Here is a 6,371-nt window from a genome sequence, read left to right on the forward strand (position 1 = left end):
AAAGGACTGAAACCCAAAACCCAACACAGATACTGAACTGATCAAAAAATCTAAAGTCACAGAGAGCAGTTCTGTTCCTGTCTGATGTATTAGTTTCTGTACCATCATGCTTGGGTTCTGTCTGTCTGCTAGTTGAATTTCTCTGCCAGTTTTGTTATTTAATCTGATTTTGATCATTCTGCTTTAGTCTGTTCTGTCCTCATTATTAAGCTTATTATTTGGTTGCTTGTTTGTCCAGTTCTAGTTGGCCTCTAGTTTTTTTGTTGTTTGATTCTTGGCCTTTTTGCAACCTGTTAGTCTCAGTCTGTTGTCCTTGGGTTTGTTTGTAGCCTGTCTGTATTGTTGGTGATTCAGTCTGTTTGCTGTCGTGTATCTTAGGTTTAGTTCTGCATTGTAGTTCTGTGTCTTAGTTAATGTCTGTGTTTAGTGTTCAGTAACCTGTATTCTGTCTGTTACTCCAGAAGCCCTCTGCCTGCCTGTCTCTCTGTTTTCCCCTGCTGTCTCTCTGCCTGCCTGTCTCATTAGCCTTGATCCCTGTCACCTGTGTTGCTCCCGCCTGCTCGTTAGTCCCTGGAGTATTTATGTTTGGTGTTTCCGTTCAGTCCTAATCCGGTCATTGTAGTGTGTGTACGCTCTGTCGTGAATCGTGTCAAGTGTTCTGCCTGTCTGTGTCGCCTGCATCTTTAATCAGGACATGTCGTTTAAGTCTCACATTAAGTAAATTTCAAGGACTGCATTTTTTCACCTACGTAATATTGTGAAAATCAGGAACGTTCTGTCTAAAAATGATGCAGAAAAACTAGTCCATGCATTTCTTACTTATAGGCGGGATTACTGCAACCAGGCTGCTCAAAAAGGTCCATTAAGACTCTTCAGCTGATCCAGAATGCTGCAGCACGTGTTCTGACAGGAACCAGGAAAAGAGATCATATTTCTCTTGTTCTAGCTGTTTTCCTGTAAAATCCAGAATATAACTTAAAATCTCCAAAGATCTTTTGAATTTTTAGATTATGAAATGTTTTTGTCTCTTAGACAGCTGTGGAATGAAGCAATTTCATTCAAACTCTTTTTTCTCCTTTTAGCAAATGCAATACAAAACTTTAATAAACAGGACAAATAAACCTCCAAAGCTTATTGTCATTTCAAGGATGACTGCTTGTTCAACCACACATGCAGAGTTTGTCTGGCTGCTCAGGTCGGGACTCTTCACTTCTTGATTTATTTATTGATCTGCAAAACACAACAATCAATACTTACTTCCAACATGGTGCTAAAATGCTGAAAGACAACACATAAAATAGAACAATATCATCTTAAACCATGTAACATCATTGGAAAAGAAACACAAATACAACAAGAAAAATTACGAGGCCAAGTAGAACCTGTCCCATTAAATAAGATGCCCCAGAGATCGCAGACCCGACAGACTTGCGTTTCTCATGGTACAAAAATATAAAAAACTTAATTATTTTTCACTGGTTTTGTAGGGTTCTTGCACAAAGACTTGGTCCAATTAAAGCAGCAATGTGGCTTCTCTGATTGCTTTTTCTTTCCCTCCTTCAGACTGATCTGAAATGACTGAGACTCCATGTTGTTTCCCTCCAGGGCTGTTCCCATTTTTCACAACACGTTCTTAGAAGAAGATGACATGCTGTTCTGTACTCTGCTGCAGGTCTGTCAAACACCCTGCAGTTATAATTTACTTTGAACTGTCAGATTATCATGGAGATTCACTGAGCTGTATTACAGAGTAAAAGTCCGGCAATCGAGGGATTTTAGCACATATGAGAAGGTATTTCCTCTCTTTTACCTTCACTACAATGTTCATCCTTTAAATAAAACATCACACCAGACAGGAGTCATGAATTATTAATACATTTAATGGAGGAGTGTTGGTCAGTAGTTTCCTGTTGGTCAGTGCTGTGTGTAGTTGTTGTAAATGTCAGTAGAGTCTGAGTGCAGTGCAGTCTGTCTCCCGGTGTCTCGCTGGCCACAGCAGCTTGTCTCTGGACTGTCTGCTGGGCTTCCCTGGACCAGGTGTCGGCCTCTGCTCACCTGCAGACAGGTTTGTTTAGTCGTGACTGATTTCCAAACAAAATACAAATTCATACGATCAAACGGAAGGAACCAATACGCCTCACAGTATAACAGGTATGACTGAGATGCACAGTAACATGGAGGATTATCATTCATTATATTATAAGACACAAAACCAAACAGCTCCGACAAGATGTAATTCTACGAGTAGTCATATCTTACAGTATATGCTAATTGTGATATTGTACTTATTCTAGAAAATATGCTTAAGTGTTTATGGATCAAATGATCAGATGAGAGTGTGTTTACTTTATCACAAACTCTATCAACAGATATTCATTCATTATTCTGATATTCTGTTTAAATAAAAAGGTGCAGTTCCTCACTGTGACCACAGGAGGGCAGTGAACTCTCATTATTGTGTTTTTAATCCTCTTCCCACTTCCAAAAAGTAAATAAAAGTGGCTGAAACACTCACAACATAGTATTTACTGCAGGGGTTTATGATGGAATATATTACATGCAGGTGTTCATATTGTTTGAAAACAACATATTCATTAATTGACACATCCAAATAATTATACTAAGTATATATACCTGTCATATTCCAACTGAAGAGTGTAGTTTTTATTGATCATGTTTATTGTTCTCTGTGGTTGCAGTTACATGTCAGTCAGGTGAACTTTAACCCGTTCAGAGTGACCTTTAAAACAATGTCAGGTGTAACTGTGACCTTACTGATCACCCTGTGTGTCTTGTAAACAGAAAGATAGTCCCAACACAAATCAATCAAAACCTCTGATTACACCAGTGTAGCAGAGGCTGATACAAACAACGAGTAAAGAGAGACTGAGTTTGTCTTTTGATCACCCGTCAGTATGTTGTGTTGGTGCCACTGTGTTGGTTTGCCGCCAGCCAGATGTGCCGGACCGTCGGTTACTGGGAGCGTGTGCTCTGTTTTGTAGGTGGTCCAGTACTCAGATGGATCCCGTGGATTGGTGATCTCTCTGACGGCCAGGCCACTGGGCCACTTAGTACCGGGCCAAGTTTTCCACCTTCAGGTCGGTCCTCTGGAGCAAAACAGAGAAACAGAAGGGTGTGAGAGACCAAGGCAGAAAAAGTCAGGTGTTTCTTAAAAAGGGGGTTTTTATATACTGAATAAACTACTTACTTAACTACCAGTGGTGCAGATACATCCTATACATCCAATCAATAGAAAGACTATAAACATCCACAGGGAACCTTTAATGGAGCACCAGAGTCAATATTTAACATTTAATAAAGAAATTTTAAAATTAATCTGATTTAAACAGTGTTCTGACTAAGAATCTGGCTTCTCTAAATCCCCCCAAAATTATATATTTTTATATTGTGTACAACAATGACTATAGGCATCTGAAATCCACATCAGCATCCACTATATTTACCTATTCCTGTTACATCTTGGTAAGAGAGATCAAGCCCTCTTGTGAAGATGATTCAGTAATCTCCCAGTTAGTTGGAGACAAACAACAAAAAACAAATCAGATACGCTAATCATATCAAATATTTCACCAAAGAAAGAACCTAAATAAAACACTTTTAAACAACTCAAGAGCTGCCTGAAACCATAACAACACATTAAAGGGATACATGGAGGGATGTTTTCCAGACGCTGTAACCGTACCGGAGTGATGTGTTTGGGCCCGTGCACCTCTTTACTGTGTGACTGCAGGGGGCCCTGCAGGGGGCCCTGCAGGGGGCCCTGCAGCTCTGTGGTGCTGTTACTGAGATCCAGCCTGGTCTGATGCTGTGAGGGGAAGCTGGGATCCCTCAGGTGGAAGACGAGAGGACGTCCGTCTGCTGACCTTCCAGAATAACTCTGACAAACATGAAGAGGCCGCCGCAGACTGAGTATCATCCCCAAACGTATCTGACTCCAACATTAGTTAGTTACAGCGGGCTGACCTGGGTGTGGGTGGTGGCGTAGCAGGGTGCTGTGTCGCCCAAGTTTAGGGTGCTCTGATGCAGATGCCTCGGCCTGGAGGTCTTTGCTTTACTTTGACACGGCCAACCACGGTGGGCCAACTCTGGTCACTGTCCATCCGACTGTCACGTCTACACCTCAGCCAAAGCTTCTGAGGGTTTCTTTTCTTACCTGAACTACAGAATATAAACCAGAAGTATAATTACTGATGCTTTAGGAAATTTACCATATTAAATCCCTTTCATGCATGACTTATGACAGCCTTTGTCAGAATTTTTTTCCTATGTGTTTTTATTACTCTTTAGGCATGCAAAATAAAATTAGAAATTCATTTTTTTTACATGTCCACTGAGGTGGACAGCGTGGACAGGCTTTAACTGAATAAATATTTATTTAACAAACCAATGAATTAAATGATATAGTATGTGAAAACTATGTTTTTAATGCTGTTAAACTAATGGGGTCACATATTTTAACATATACAGTTTAATGCAATGCAAAAACGTTGAGCCTCACTTCTGACTCCTCAGCCTCTTTCTCAGCATCCTCAGCTCCACTGTCACTGCTGCTAGCATTTGGGGTTTCTCCTATTTCTGGCAGCCATTCATCATCACTGCCACTAGTATTAGGTGCGTTTGACTTCATTCGGCGCTGCGCAGCACTGATTTAACGTGATGCATGCTGGGCTTGAAATAAGGCATGCTGATTAGAAATTGTGTCCGACTTTTGTCAGAGTTGCTAAACGTCACCATGTCACATGACATTAAAACCTCACGGGAGCAAGGCGACCGCAGTTGCTTTTCCACAGCTGCACCAAGTCGGAACCACACTTTTGCTTGGTCTCGCGACATTTTTCTACGTAAATGCCACGAGATCAGTCATAGTAAGCTCACGCAGGTAGAATGTGTCCTACTTGACGGCGGCGCTTTTATTCCCCGCCCCTGCAGTCACCTGTATGGAGGACCGATCCTGACACAGGCAGAAATGCATACAGAAATGTAAAAAGGACAGGCAGAAATAAATACCATGGGTTAAAATAAATAAGGTAAAAAAATACAAAGGAAGAATAAAATAGACAAAAATATTAAAACACACACATAAATAAATACATTTAAAAAATAAGTAATTAATAAATAACGTTGAAGATTATAACGGAGAATAAATAAATAAGGTAATTATTACAAAGGTGAATAAGTAAAGGCACTAATTAAAATATATACGTTTATGTCTCCTTGTAGAATTTAATTACTACCTACATTTATTTATTTACTTTATTTTTTGTGTATTTAATTGGATGCTTATTTATTTATTGAGCATTCATTTATTTCTGTATTTATTTCTGACTGTGTCAGGATCGGTCCTCCATACACCTGCAGCTCACGTTAGACTATCAAGTCAGCGAAAGTCTGCTGCCGTCATCTCGAACGCGCCTAATATCCTGACTTGATTCTGATTGAATCTGCTCTGCTATCCTGAATGCCTTTCTATTACTTACTGCAAGACACTAAATGATACTCACATAATGGAACTAATCTGCACAAAATATTGTTTTTGTTACAAAAACTGCAAGTGTAACATAAAACCATCTTGGTTTTGACGAATTTAAGTTGCACTTACAACGGCTCACCAGAGGGTGGCAGTGTATGGCATGACACACTAGCGTCCACTGATGTGCAACTATCAGAACCTCTGCCCATTCAAGTGAATGGCTTTTGAATAGCTGTCCACTGTGGTGAGCACTATGCGTGAAAGGGATTTATATAAATTTGAAGTTGCAATTAGGAAAGGTGGGGCTTATTGTTTTCACTATATATAAAGCCAGGTGATATTCACCAAGTGATCAATACAGTTTTAAAAATCAAACATCATAATTAATTTGTTTATTAAATTTTCTAATATTAATCAGACAAAAAAGTTAAAGTTACATAACATTTCCCTCTGAATTAGGCGAAACCTTCATCGTCTGCTCTGTTGTTACTTACCTGAGATAAGTCAGGCTGCTTCTGTGGAAACTTTGCTGTCACGGTGACGGGAAAACAAGAACGCTGCGGTGAGACTTTACACTACTGCACTACACAACTTGTATTGTGAACATCAGATTCTGGAGGCCTGCTTTGTTCTGCCTCATTGAAAAGTCTATATACGTACTAAAGGTACTAGGCTTGGGTACTTCCATGTACATGTCTTTAAAAGGCACTTTGAAACTGCCTTTTGTCTGGATAAGTCTTTTATAAATGTGGCTTATCTAATTATTTATTATTTATTTGATTTGATTTGAATCAGCACTTCATGTTTCTATCAAGATATTATTTTCTTTTGTTGAGGAAAAATTTTTTACTTAATTTTACTCGTGCATATTTGTTGTAAA

The sequence above is a fragment of the Micropterus salmoides genome, unplaced genomic scaffold, assembly GCF_014851395.1.
Source record: "Micropterus salmoides isolate LMB-PRFRI ecotype aquatic unplaced genomic scaffold, ASM1485139v1 Ms_hic_scaffold_10, whole genome shotgun sequence".
Classification (NCBI taxonomy): domain Eukaryota; kingdom Metazoa; phylum Chordata; class Actinopteri; order Centrarchiformes; family Centrarchidae; genus Micropterus; species Micropterus salmoides.